This window comes from Bombina bombina, chromosome 1 (assembly GCF_027579735.1).
Source record: "Bombina bombina isolate aBomBom1 chromosome 1, aBomBom1.pri, whole genome shotgun sequence".
Lineage (NCBI taxonomy): Eukaryota > Metazoa > Chordata > Amphibia > Anura > Bombinatoridae > Bombina > Bombina bombina.
In genome coordinates this window covers 1,196,246,089-1,196,260,968 of record NC_069499.1, presented here as the reverse complement: position 1 = coordinate 1,196,260,968, position 14,880 = coordinate 1,196,246,089, and the positions used below count along the sequence as shown (strand labels likewise).

General features: G+C 37.5%; 1 protein-coding gene across 3 annotated transcripts in view; it reads right to left on the bottom strand.

Moving 5' to 3' along the window:
• NAGS (N-acetylglutamate synthase) overlaps positions 1–14,880 on the bottom strand; it is a 65,410-nt gene that overhangs the window by 47,127 nt on the left and 3,403 nt on the right. The window lies entirely within an intron of this gene.

The following is a 14,880-nucleotide window of genomic DNA, read 5'->3' as shown; positions in this document are numbered from 1 at the left end:
GGACGTAACAGGGATTAAACTGATCAGAATAATACTACTTAACACACCACTCATATCTGGTGGCACAGTAGATTGCACACGCAGTGCCCCCAATTTGAAATAGGAGGACCGACCAAGCATCTTTTTCCATCTCCCGGTTCTGAAAATCCATGCCATATACACGTCCCCTGGCGCCGCAACTGCCTCTGGGAACCTTACCATGGGTCTCAGACCGCACGTCTTGTTATTGTCTGTCTGAGAAATTATCTATCTATCAAATCTATCTATTTATCTATCAAATCTATCTATCATATCTATCAAATGTATATTGCATCTATTGATCTATCTATCTAATCTATGTATCTATCTATCTCGTGGCCGGACTGTTTTCTTACAGCCACTTGTGTTTCTGCCATGCCATATGCATATCCATGCCATATACACGTCCCCTGATAGGGGACGTAACAGGGATCAAGCTGATCAGAATAGTACTACTTAACACACCACTCATATCTGGTGGCACAGTAGATTGCACGCGCAGTGCCCCAAATTTGAAGTAGGAGGACCAACCAAGCATCTTTTTCCATCTCCCGGTTCCTAAAATCCATGCCATATACTTGTCCTCTGGCGCCGCAACTGCCTCTGGGAACCTTACCATGGGTCCCAGACTGTACGTCTTGTAATTGTCTGTGTGGGAAATATCTATCTATCAAATCTATTTATCCATCAAATCTACCTATCTATCGTGTCTATCAAATGTATATTGCATCTATTGATCTATCCATCAAATCTATCTATCTCGTGGCCAGACTGTTTTCTGACAGCCACTTGTGTTTTGGCCAAATGTCCGTCGGCCAAATGTCCGTCGGCTAAAAGTCCTGCCACGATTGCACTCGCAGTGCCCCAAATTTTGAAGTAGGAGGACCGACCAAGCATCTTTTTCCATCTCCCGGTTCCTAACATCCATGCCATATACACGTCCCCTGGCGCCGCAACTGCCTCTGGGAACCTTACCATGGGTCTCAGACCGCACGTCTAGTAATTCTCTGTCTGGGAAATTATCTATCTATCAAATCTATCTATCTATCAAATCTATCTATCGTATCTATCAAATGTATATTGCATCTATTGATCTATCTATCTAATCTATGTATCTATCTATCTATCTATCTATCAAATCTATCTATCTCGTGGCCGGACTGTTTTGTGACAGCCACTTGTGTTTCGGCCAAATGTCCGTCGGCTAAAAGACCGACCAAGCATCTTTTTCCATCTCCCGGTTCCTAAAATCAATGCCATATACACGTCCCCTAATAGGGGACGTAACAGGGATTAAACTGATAAGAATAGTACTACTTAACACACCTTATAATAACGCAGAGAAAGGCAATGCAGAGAGAGGAGTCTGAAGAAGAGGAGTCAGAGGAGGAAGGTGGCTTTGAGGAGGTGGAAGACCAAACACAGCAGGCGTCCCAGGGGGCTTGTTGTCACCTTTCGGGGACCCTTGGTGTTGTACGTGGCTGGGTGGAGGAAGAGACCTTCAATGACATCAGTGAGGACAAGGAACTGGACATGGCTAGCTTGGTATCCAACCTTGTACAAATGGGGAGTTTGCGGTTGTGCAAATGGACTGTTTGCGGTTGTTTGCGGTGCGTTAAACGGGGAGTTTGGTCTGTCACTGTGAAGCGGGCGTAACCCTTTCACTACCTGATCAATACAACATCATACCAGATGTTTTAAAGCACGTTATTCCAAACAATTTAGGAATGTTAGGTGATTTATGTCCTTTATGGATTAAAACCAGACTCTGCATCAACTATGTAATTTTACGTGGGAGTTTTGCCATGGATCCCCCTCCGGCACAACTTTTTCATCACTATTGTGGCCAGAAAGAGTCCCTGTGGGTTTTAAAATTCGCCTGCCTATTGAAGTCAATGGCGGTTCGCCCGGTTCGCACGTACGCGAACATTTCAGGAAGTTCACGTTCGCCGTTCGTGAATGGAAAAGTTTAAGTTTGCAACATCACTAGTCATATGTTGGTAGTGACATCACCGGCACTCTCATGTCGCTCTGGGAGTGCCACTCACTAGGCAATAAACTATCGGACCTGCAGTGCAGGGGAATCCGAGCTGGTGCTGTAATCAGCGATTCCCCTTGATGACAAGAACGGGTCATCATGTGCTCACAGGCAGCAATTTGCATAACAACCTTTTCTCATCATGCTCAACAAAAGGGTTAAACGGATATGAATCCCCCAAAATGTCCTTTTGTGATTCAGACAGAGCATACCTTTTTTTTAAAAGTTTCAAATGAACTTCTATTATCAAATGTACTTTCCCTATAGTATTCTTTGTTGAAGAGATACCTAGGTAGGTGTCTGTAGCACTTCATGGCACAAAATAGTGCTGCCATATAGTGCTCTTGTATATGGATAACATTCTTGCAGAACTGCTGCCATATAGTGCTCTTATATATGGATAGGATTCTTGCAAAACTTCTACCATATAGTTAACAAAAAAGAACTCAGCACACCTCAATTTAAAGAAAAATTTTTAAATGAATTTTATTATAAAGTATCTAAATACAATTCTATAGTATGAATCCACAACTTTCAGTCCATCCACACATGCAAAACACTTTCATTCATAAAACCATCAGATTCAACACAGGCGTCCCTGGAAGAATCAACAAGGGCTCTCAAAAACCGCTATTATATCCTAGAAAGTTAATTTAGATGAAAAAATGGACAGTCCCTTAGACATACAGAACTTTCACAGTTATATCCAAATGTATAATCTTTGATGCAATCTATCAGATACAGTTGCTGTGAGAATTTTTTCTTTTGATTACAAACATATCCTCTTAAGCATGAGGTTTAAATGACATTTTGAAAGATGTAATCATTCCCTTGTTCAGCATACACCTTTTCATGATAGGTATAAGCACATCTATAAGTTAGTGCAAAACAAAACAAAAGCCGTTAGTTCATCCAGCATATGTATTAAAGTCAATCTTGTGTTAACTCTCGGTATACTCCAAGGCTCTTTCAAAGTTCCCCTCTTTAAACCACACTTGCGGTCGGGTAATATTCAGCCCGGGTATCAGTGCATAACTATTCTAACAGTTCATGTTGTAACATATGCATAAAGTTTCTATCACTTCCCAGCACTAGTATGTTAGTGAATTAGAGCGTCTCTAATGTGGTGGAAGCCGTGAGTTAAGTCAGCATGTGTATCACCAATCATCTGTATTGCGTCTGAATTAGTATAGAAGCTGGCCAGTTAGAACATGCATGTTAATTAGCTTTTATAATACTTGCGATTCCATGTCCTTTCGATCAAATGGAGATACTCCCGACATTTATCCACTCGTGCGGACGGGAGAACAAACACCACTTGATTCGGTCTTGTATCCTTATAGAACAACGGCTCTTTCTGTAATCTTTTAGCATCAAAGTCCTTGTATCAACAAGCGGTTTAGTGAGCTGCCTTACACTCCGACGCGCGTTTCGGGACTCCGCCCTTTTTCAAGGAGTATACGTCATCATGGAAACGGCCTCTTTTAGAAAGGCCCAAGCGTGATTCTATTGGTGCATTCACACACACCTATCTAATGCGTCACCCATTCGACTACCATGTGAAACATAAACAATGTAACTAAAACTATATTAAAACAAGCTAAATGTGATAATCTCACTTCGAGAGATTAATATTTATTGATGCAGCAACGATGCAACAAAATGACAAGGTCACAACATACCAAACGAACATATGTAAATGAAAGTTCATTCGTAGCCTACATGTTTTTTGTTACTTAAATATGTATAGACTTGCTTGTACGAAACAGGTCTCTTTATAAGGGATTAAATTCTCACTCTACTAGATGGATATTTTGTTAGATTCAATCTACCTGTATTGTTGTGAACCTAATAAAAGGCTCTATATCACAATTACTGTTTGCTGACTGAATTTATAACAAAAAAAGGGGGACAAAATAAATATCTGCATGGGGATTACTTTATCCAGACTATCTAAATATTATTGTTGTATTCTAAGATCCCATTGGATATTTAATCACAATGGGAAGATCTTATTCATACAAAATGCCCCCAAGAGATGTCTCTATTAAGTCCCCTAGGTGACAATGTGTCCAATTTTCTTATCCATTGGGCTTCTTTCTTAAATAGTGCTTTTTGTCTATCCCCTCCTCTCCTAAAAGGAGGGACATCGTCTACTATTTGAAACCGCAATTGGCTTTTATTATGGGATGCCATTGTGAAATTATGAGATACTGGAGCATCCCAGTCTGAGTTGCCTATGGCTGCTTTATGTTGTCTGACCCTGTCACGGACACATTGGGTGGTCTCTCCCACATAGGCAAATCCACACGGACACTTAATGACATATATCACATGGCTTGAGTTGCATGTGTATGTGTTCTTAATTTCTATCTTACGTCCAGTGTGTGGATGTGTCACAATGTCACCTTTTATCATGGAATTGCATTGTGCACAGTTGTAACAAGGGAAACAACCTTTCTTTTGTAAAGATGGAGCTGGACTTCTAGTCCCTAAATCCGCTCTAACGAGTACATCTTTCAGGTTTTTGTTTCTCTTGTATGATAAAAGGGGTGGATCTTTGAAAATTTCTGCCAATTGTGGTTCCTCTTTTAGAAGGTACCAATGTTTGTTAATACAGGTTTTAAGTTTTCTACTATGAAACCCATATTGTGTTACCAGGGGTACAGAGAATTGTTTCTTTTTCTTGAGTTTGGGTTCAAGGAGAGTAGCTCTCTCAATCTGATCTACTCTTTCCAAATTTTCTTGTATTACTTGATTAGGATATCCTCTTTCCCTGAATTTACTTGCCATTTCATCTAATCTTATTTGCAATTTGTTAGAATCAGATACGATTCTCTTCGTTCTGAGTAGCTGGCTATATGGTAAGCTTCTTATGGTATTAGGAGGATGAAAGCTATCAAAGCTAACTAGATTATTACGATCTGTTACTTTTGAAAATATATCGCATTCTAGTTTGCCTTCTTCAATATATGCCATTGTATCTAGGAAGCTAATTCTCTCTGTACTACTTTCTATGGTAAATTTTAGATAATCTGTTTTTGAATTAAGGGTCTCTAAAAATTGTATAAGAGTATTTTCTTCTCCTATCCATAATAGGAATACATCATCTATATATCCATACCAACATTTTATGTTGGTCTTAAATAGTTCCTCATTATAGACATATTGTTCCTCAAATTTTCCTACAAAAAGATTTGCGTATGTAGGGGCTACATTAGAGCCCATTGCGGTCCCTTTGGTTTGTACATAGAAGGTGTCTTCAAACATAAAGTAACTTTCATAAAGGATTATTTTAAATAAGTCAGATATTAATCTTCTTTCTGAAGGTGTAAATAGCCTTTCTTTGTCTATGTAATAGAAGACACCTTCCATGCCCAATTCATGTGGAATTGAGGTGTATAAATTTGAAATGTCCATAGTAACCAAAATTGCATTAGAGGGTACCCTAATCTGTTTGATTTTATTTATGAAGTCAGTAGTATCTTGTAGATAAGATGCAATACTTCCCAAGAGCGGTCTAATTAGAGTGTCTAAGAATATGGCAATAGGTTGAAAAATTGAATCTGTGCCTGCCACTATTGGGCGGCCAGGAGGCTTTTTCAAGTTCTTATGAATCTTGGGTAAGATATAAAATACTGGAATAATAGGATGTTGATTAATAAGAAATTTCATTTGTTTAGATGTAATTATATTAATTTCTTTTGCCATTTCTACTATTTCCAGTATTTTATTCTGTATCCTTTTAGTTGGATCAAAATAGATCATTTTGTAATTTTCCTGTTTGGATAATTGGGACAGAATCTCATTTCTATAGTCATCACGATCCATGATGACTATAGCTCCGCCCTTGTCCGCCGATTTCAATACAATTGTATTGTCACTTTGTACCTCTGTCAATAATTTCTTCTGTTCTATTGTTAAATTATGTTTCTGTCTAAATTTAAAATTTCTGTGCATCTTTTCAAAATCTCTCTTTACTAGTATAATGTACGCTTCAACTGCTGAATTCGTGGGAGGAGGATTAAATTTACTTTTTGGTCTAATATCCTTTAGATGGAATTGGAAGGCTGAATTGTCTCCTTCTGTGTATTCAATAGGGTTATTCGCAAAGTAACTCTTAAGTCTAATTTGTCTAAAAAATCTTTGGAGATCACATTCAATTTCAAAGAAATTTGGCTGTGTAGATGGTATAAATGATAAACCTTTTTGTAAGACTTTCAGAGTTGCCTCATCAAATGACCTTTTTGAAATATTTACCACCAGGCTCTCTTGTTCTATCGTCTGTTCTGTCTGGTTGTCATTCGATAATTGGTTTGACCTCGACTTCCTATATTTCCTCCCCCCTCTTCTCCTCCTCTTCTTCTTGTACCCCTGGTTCCACGACCCCTGATAGAAAAAACCGGAGATTGATCATTTGTATCACTTTCTGACGATGTATCTCCCAGTAACTCATTAGATCTGTATGTCCTCCTATTGTCTCTCCTAAAAGGGACAAAATCTGGATTCCTCCATCTATATACTTTATTATTTTGATAATCTGATAAATCTCTCTGAAATTTTTTGTATTTTTTACTTTCTAATTGTTTTTTGAAATTTGACATGTCCTCATCCAATTTGGATTTCATATCTTTAAACTCAGATTCTGTTTTAAGGGATCTCATGTTCCCTTCTAACATGTCAATTTCATTCTGCAATTTTGGTAATTCTTTTTGAATATACTCTATCGTCAAAATAATTATATCATATGCACATTTGTTCAGTATGCCTTCAAATTTATCGCAATATTCATTATTTTCTCTGAATAAAGTTGGATGTAAATTACTTCTTAGTCCCCTAGGTATTCTTTTTTGTCTGTAATATTCAGCCAATGTCACTGAATGTAAATCAAACCTGAAAGATGTACTCGTTAGAGCGGATTTAGGGACTAGAAGTCCAGCTCCATCTTTACAAAAGAAAGGTTGTTTCCCTTGTTACAACTGTGCACAATGCAATTCCATGATAAAAGGTGACATTGTGACACATCCACACACTGGACGTAAGATAGAAATTAAGAACACATACACATGCAACTCAAGCCATGTGATATATGTCATTAAGTGTCCGTGTGGATTTGCCTATGTGGGAGAGACCACCCAATGTGTCCGTGACAGGGTCAGACAACATAAAGCAGCCATAGGCAACTCAGACTGGGATGCTCCAGTATCTCATCTTTTCACAATGGCATCCCATAATAAAAGCCAATTGCGGTTTCAAATAGTAGACGATGTCCCTCCTTTTAGGAGAGGAGGGGATAGACAAAAAGCACTATTTAAGAAAGAAGCCCAATGGATAAGAAAATTGGACACATTGTCACATAGGGGACTTAATAGAGACATCTCTTGGCGGCATTTTGTATGAATAAGATCTTCCCATTGTGATTAAATATCCAATGGGATCTTAGAATACAACAATAATATTTAGATAGTCTGGATAAAGTAATCCCCATGCAGATATTTATTTTGTCCCCCTTTTTTTGTTATAAATTCAGTCAGCAAACAGTAATTGTGATATAGAGCCTTTTATTAGGTTCGCAACAATACAGGTAGATTGAATCTAACAAAATATCCATCTAGTAGAGTGAGAATTTAATCCCTTATAAAGAGACCTGTTTCGTACAAGCAAGTCTATACATATTTAAGTAACAAAAAACATGTAGGCTACGAATGAACTTTCATTTACATATGTTCGTTTGGTATGTTGTGACCTTGTCATTTTGTTGCATCGTTGCTGCATCAATAAATATTAATCTCTCGAAGTGAGATTATCACATTTAGCTTGTTTTAATATAGTTTTAGTTACATTGTTTATGTTTCACATGGTAGTCGAATGGGTGACGCATTAGATAGGTGTGTGTGAATGCACCAATAGAATCACGCTTGGGCCTTTCTAAAAGAGGCCGTTTCCATGATGACGTATACTCCTTGAAAAAGGGCGGAGTCCCGAAACGCGCGTCGGAGTGTAAGGCAGCTCACTAAACCGCTTGTTGATACAAGGACTTTGATGCTAAAAGATTACAGAAAGAGCCGTTGTTCTATAAGGATACAAGACCGAATCAAGTGGTGTTTGTTCTCCCGTCCGCACGAGTGGATAAATGTCGGGAGTATCTCCATTTGATCGAAAGGACATGGAATCGCAAGTATTATAAAAGCTAATTAACATGCATGTTCTAACTGGCCAGCTTCTATACTAATTCAGACGCAATACAGATGATTGGTGATACACATGCTGACTTAACTCACGGCTTCCACCACATTAGAGACGCTCTAATTCACTAACATACTAGTGCTGGGAAGTGATAGAAACTTTATGCATATGTTACAACATGAACTGTTAGAATAGTTATGCACTGATACCCGGGCTGAATATTACCCGACCGCAAGTGTGGTTTAAAGAGGGGAACTTTGAAAGAGCCTTGGAGTATACCGAGAGTTAACACAAGATTGACTTTAATACATATGCTGGATGAACTAACGGCTTTTGTTTTGTTTTGCACTAACTTATAGATGTGCTTATACCTATCATGAAAAGGTGTATGCTGAACAAGGGAATGATTACATCTTTCAAAATGTCATTTAAACCTCATGCTTAAGAGGATATGTTTGTAATCAAAAGAAAAAATTCTCACAGCAACTGTATCTGATAGATTGCATCAAAGATTATACATTTGGATATAACTGTGAAAGTTCTGTATGTCTAAGAGACTGTCCATTTTTTCATCTAAATGAACTTTCTAGGATATAATAGCGTTTTTTGAGAGCCCTTGTTGATTCTTCCAGGGACGCCTGTGTTGAATCTGATGGTTTTATGAATGAAAGTGTTTTGCATGTGTGGATGGACTGAAAGTTGTGGATTCATACTATAGAATTGTATTTAGATACTTTATAATAAAATTCATTTAAAAAATTTTCTTTAAATTGAGGTGTGCTGAGTTCTTTTTTGTTATTTGTATATGGTAGAATTGGAGGTTTTACTAGACTCTTGCACCCTATATATCAAAATAATTGTTTATTGGAATTTTTGACCGTAGATAGAACGCTTTAGTGGTGCTGTGACTAACCTAATATTTTTTGAATGCTGCCATATAGTGATCCAGACACATGCACGCTCCTGAGCTTACATCCTTGCTTTTCAACAAAAGATATCAAGTGAACAAAGAAAATTTGATAATAGAAGTAAATTCGAAAGTTGTTTCAAATTGCATGTTCTATCTGAATCATGAAAGAAACTGTTTGGGTTTCATGTTCCTTTCAACTGTTTTTCCTTGATAAAGAGCCAGAAAGCATAGAGGATAGCTCCCTTTTAACTACTTTTACAAGCACTCATATTCATATTGGTGCTATATTTTGCTGCATACTAAACAGAGCTTCTTTGAAGCCATATCTATCTGTGGACAGGAGATATGAATAGTTTGAAGCTATTGATACACACTTTGTAATCAATATAAAAGTGAAGTCCCATGATTATTATTAGTTAATTAGCATATGTCACATTGAAGTGATGTGTTTATTGACTTTAGGAGGAAGCAAGATAAACAGCAAGTAGTGCAACAAAAGAGAAAATGGGCAAATGAGGAGCAAGTGCACATATAAAGTAGCATGCAGGAAATCATAGTTGTTAACATTTAAAAAAAAAAATTCCAGGTACACTTTGCAGCAGAGCCACACCCATTTATGGTTTGCATAGCTCCGCCCACTCAGATTGACCCCCCCCCCTAAAACAAGCACATAAAATTCTAGTAGTATAATTTAGCCATATTGATTGCTTAAAGGAACACTGAACCCAATTTTTTTCTTTCATGATTCAGATAGAGCATGCAATTTTAAGCAACTTTCTAATTTACTCCTATTATCAATTTTTCTTCGTTCTCTTGATATCTTTATTTGAAAAATAAGGCATCTAATCTTTTTTTTTGGTTCTGACCTCTGGACAACACTTTTTTATTGGTGGATGAATTTATCCACCAATCAGCAAGGACAACCCAGGTTGTTCACCAAAAAATGGGCCAGCATCTAAACTTACATTCTTGCATTTCAAATAAAGATACCAAGAGAATAAAGAAAATTTGATAATAGGAGTAAATTAGAAAGTTGCTTAAAATTTTATGCTCTATCTGAATCATGAAATAAATAATTTGTGTTCAGTGTCCCTTTAAAGGGACAGGAAAGATTACATTAAACTTTTATGATTCAGACAGATCATGTAATTTCTAAATTTACTTTGTACTTGTGGCAATGTTAGTTGAGAAGAATTTGTACCAATCCTCAGCAGCAGCAATGCACTACTGGGAGCTAGCTGTTAATTGATGGCTACACACATTTATCATTAGCTCATTAGAAAGGATAAAGTATGAAGACATTGTTTTAACTTTATGCTCTTGATAAATGCTTCTTTTAGCCGAAACGCGTTGAGCTGTATTTTAAATAAAACCTGAAGCTGCACCTGAAGACACCTTTGTGATGATTTTAATAAAAGGCTTATTTTAACGGCAATCCCGTGAGTATAAATAGTTTGTGCGCCTACCACATTGTCTGAAATCTGCTACACTATTGTGAGCTCTTTTATTTTGGAGGTGAAAGCAGCAAGGTTGACTCCGAGGACGTTCCCTGGAGGTGACACAGCGCCGCCACTTTCAACACTTTCTCCATTTATCATTAGCTCACCAGATGTATTTAGTTAGTTCCCAGCAATGTACTGCTGCTCTAGAACTGACTTTAATTATGTGTTTAATTACTTTGCACAGGTTAAATGTGGCTATATGCAAGTACTAGTGCAATAATAAAGTTTCTCTAACATATTAGATCATTTTCTTTATGCACTGTTATAGCCCTTTAAACAGCACTATTCTATTTTATTTTTACATTTGTTCGCAATTAATGAAATTTGCGAAAAGCAGCATAGTTGTTTTTTTCAGCTCTCCCTTAACAAAGATGGTTACGTTCTTAAATGTGTATTTAAAGGGACATTAACTGCCTGTAGATTGTAAGCTCTTAGGAGCTGTGCCCTCCTCCTCTTGTATTTATTTATTTATTAATGAACCTAGCTCTATAGAATTTGTTGGTAATTTACAAAGAAGTGATAATAACTCAAAGTTTGTACAGTGCAATTGGAAGTTGGAACAAGTATGATCTAAATTCAGAGCTTCCAGTACGTGATTGTCACTGACTGGGAGCTGCTGCCCTTACTTTGCCTATGTACTTCTGAGTCTCCCCTGAAGTCATGCACTTGTGCTGCCTGACTCTGTCCAGTAATGTACATGTATAGCCCTGACTCTGCCCACAAACTGCCCAGTAATGTACATGTATAGCCCTGACTCTGCCCATAAACTGCCCAGCCATGTACAATTACAGCCCTGACTCTGCCCATAAACTACCCAGTCATGCACTGCCCTGACCCTGCCCATAAACCGCCCATCCATGTACATTTACAGCCCTGAATCTGCCCATAAACTGCCCAGCAATGTACTTTTACAACACTGACTCTGCTTATAAACTGCCAAGCCATGTATATTTACAGCTTTGACTCTGCCCATCAACTGACCAATCATGCACATGTACTGCCCTAACTCTGCCCATAAACTGACCAATCATGTACCTGCACTGCCCTAACTCTGCCCATAAACTGCCCAAGTCAAGCACATTTACATCACTGTCTCTGCCCATAAACTGCCCAGCCATACACAGCTATACACAAAATACAAAAAAGTGAAATTTTTAATGTAATTTTCTATAGTCAGTGACGTGCAGTGACGTCAGAGGTTGGTGAGGCAGTGGCTAGGATACGCCTTCATTCTTTAGATATCCTTTGTTGAAGAAATAGCAATGCACATGGGTGAGCCAATCACATGAGGTATCTATGTGCAGCCACCAATCAGCAGCTACTGAGCATATTTAGATATGATTTTCAACAAAGGACATCAAAAGAATGAAGAAAATTAGATATTAGATGTAAATTGGAAAGTTATTTAAATTTGCATATGGGTTTCATATGGGTTTCATGTCCCTTTAAATGGTGTCTTGGAAAACTGGTCAACTTAGTAAACATCTGATTTTAGTCTAAAAGGATTGTAACAGAAACTCTTGCCAGATAACACAATGCTTGCTCTGATTATGAGATCTAGAAATCCATGCCCATTAAAATATGTTTAAAACATACATTTTACTTTAATGCTGCAAATTATGCTTATAGATTCTTTCATTACATAAGGGATGAGAGTCAGAGGGGGAGGAAGAGAGACAGAGAGAGAAAGAGACCATGGGGAGAACAACACATAAGGAGAGAGATGGATAGATAGAGAGACACACACACACACACACAATGGGGGGGGGGGGCACTGCATTTTAAAGTAATAAAACAGCAGAGCTACAGAGACTAAGTGAGACTATAACTAAATGAGACCATACATTAGTGTGCAGTACAGAGGCAATCTGCTAAGTTAGTGGGTGTAAAGTTTGAGTAAACAAAATACAAAAACGATCCTTTGCTGTAAAAGAGTAAAAAACACTAAACCACATTCATTAAATTATCATTTTCACTAACAGAATCCCTTACAGTAAAATCTTACTTTAATAAGATGTGGGTGAAACACTGCTCTCTGTGCCTCTCTCTTCCTGCTCTGTATAAGGATTCAGGAAGTGACAGTGGCACATTCCACTGCACTTAGAGGGGAAGAACAGAACTCTCTTTTTTTTACTTTAGCAAAGCTAGCAGGTTCACAGGACAGCAACAAAATATATGAAAGTTGTTTTTTTCCGTTTTTGTTTTGTTTTATATGATTTAACATCCAGCCCCAACCCTATGTTCCACTTACTAATGCCTCTCGCTGGATTGGTTCAGCCCAAATAGGACTGCCTCAAATAAAGCACTTATGGGCCATGCAATGATCTTAACCACTGTCATCCAGTAGATGGCGCAGCATGTTGTGTAATGGTGGGCAGACCTGCTTGTGCCTCTCCATTGCACAACATCTAGCTGTGAAAAAAAATGCTGGGGAAAAAAAAATTACAATTTTTTTTTTTAAAGCCAATAAAAAAAATATATATTTTTGCCCATATGAAAGGTGAAGCACTGCCTCACCTGCCTCTAGTGACTGCACATCACTGTCTATAGTGTATATTTTACATTTTAGCAGGAGTCAGTATTTTATAAATTATGAAATCAAACACTATCCATATATTGGATAAATTCATTGGCCTAGATTCATAGACCCTGGTGACGCTGCTTATGGACCTCCTTGTAAAGACGAGATCATGTTCGAAATTCATTAAGCATCACCTCACCTAAAATTTCTGGCATTTTGATAGTGCTTGCTGCTGCTATTTACATCTATAGTTGGCACCCAAAGCATGAGATATCCCGCACAGAAATTCTACTTCTCAAAATTTAAAAAAAAAAAAATACTCAACAAATTAACTACAGGTATAAACCCTTTATCCAAACTGCTTGGAACAGGAAAAGGTTTGGATTTTGGAATATTTGCATCTGTAAAATGGGACAGTTTGGAGATTGGATGGACCAAGTGTAAACAACAATATTATGTAATTTAGACAATATTTACATGTGATAGTACAGCTTATACATATAACCTAAAGGTCATTTATATAATTTGTAATACTTTTGTATATATACCACCCTCAGAAAGATAATACAATACTGTAATCAGAAAGGTAATATTTGTTGTTTTAAATAAATATAGACTATTATTTGCATTTTAGAACACCAAAAATTCAAACATAAGACACAGGCAGAGAAGAGTGGGAAAAAATGGGCATTTTTATCATTTTAATTATTAAAAAAAATATTAATTATAAAGTTTACATTTCAGAATAAGTTTGGATTTTTGAATTCCGGATTTGGGGATTTGTACCTGTAGTTACTCCAAGACACAAAATCAAATTGAACAATGTCCCTTCAGAATTTCACCCAAAATCTTTAGCTGTGACTAAAACTAGTTATGGGAAAATACTGACTGAATTTGGAAAACAGTACTTTTTATCTTGAAAACAACCTATGCAACCCATTTAATGCACACAGGTTCATACTAATTCACAATTCTTCTTCATTATTATTAACATTCGGAAGTTATACCCTTTATACACTGGATTTATGAGGGAAAATTTGTTTAAACCTACAAAGGCTGCATAGATACCCTAAATTTATGACACTATGGGCCGATTTATCAAGTGTCTGTCCGACATGATCCGCTCAGCAGATCATGTCCGACAGACATAGCTGAATGGTGAACTGCTTGTGCAATGCCGCCCCCTGCAGATTTGCGGCCAATCGACCGCTAGCATGGGGTGTCAATCAACCTGATCGTATACGATTGGCAGATTGATGTCCGCAGCCTCAGAGGAGGCGTATGAGTTAAGGAGCAGCGGTCTTAAGACCGCTGCTTCTTAACTCTTGTTTCCAGTGAGCCTGAAGGCTCACACGAAAATTAGGGCTGCATTAGGGCCGATTAACAGCTTGTTAAATCAGCCCCTATAGCTTCAAAAATGACCTATCTTGTGCAGAAAATATCTTTTGGAGATTTGTATGGCAAGTAGTAGTAATGAGCTCATTGCTCTCATATTAAGTCATTGGTTATGTTTTGCACTCACGCACAATCCAAAACATAATACTTTTGCAAAGCTGATATTAAGTATTAACACTTACGATTGTGGGTTTAGAAATATTAAAATACTATAGAAGTAACAAAGGATTGGTGAAGGGTTAAAGAGATATGATATCCATGTATATGTGTTGTCTTATATGTAAACTGAAAGTTGGAGTGAAGCAGCACA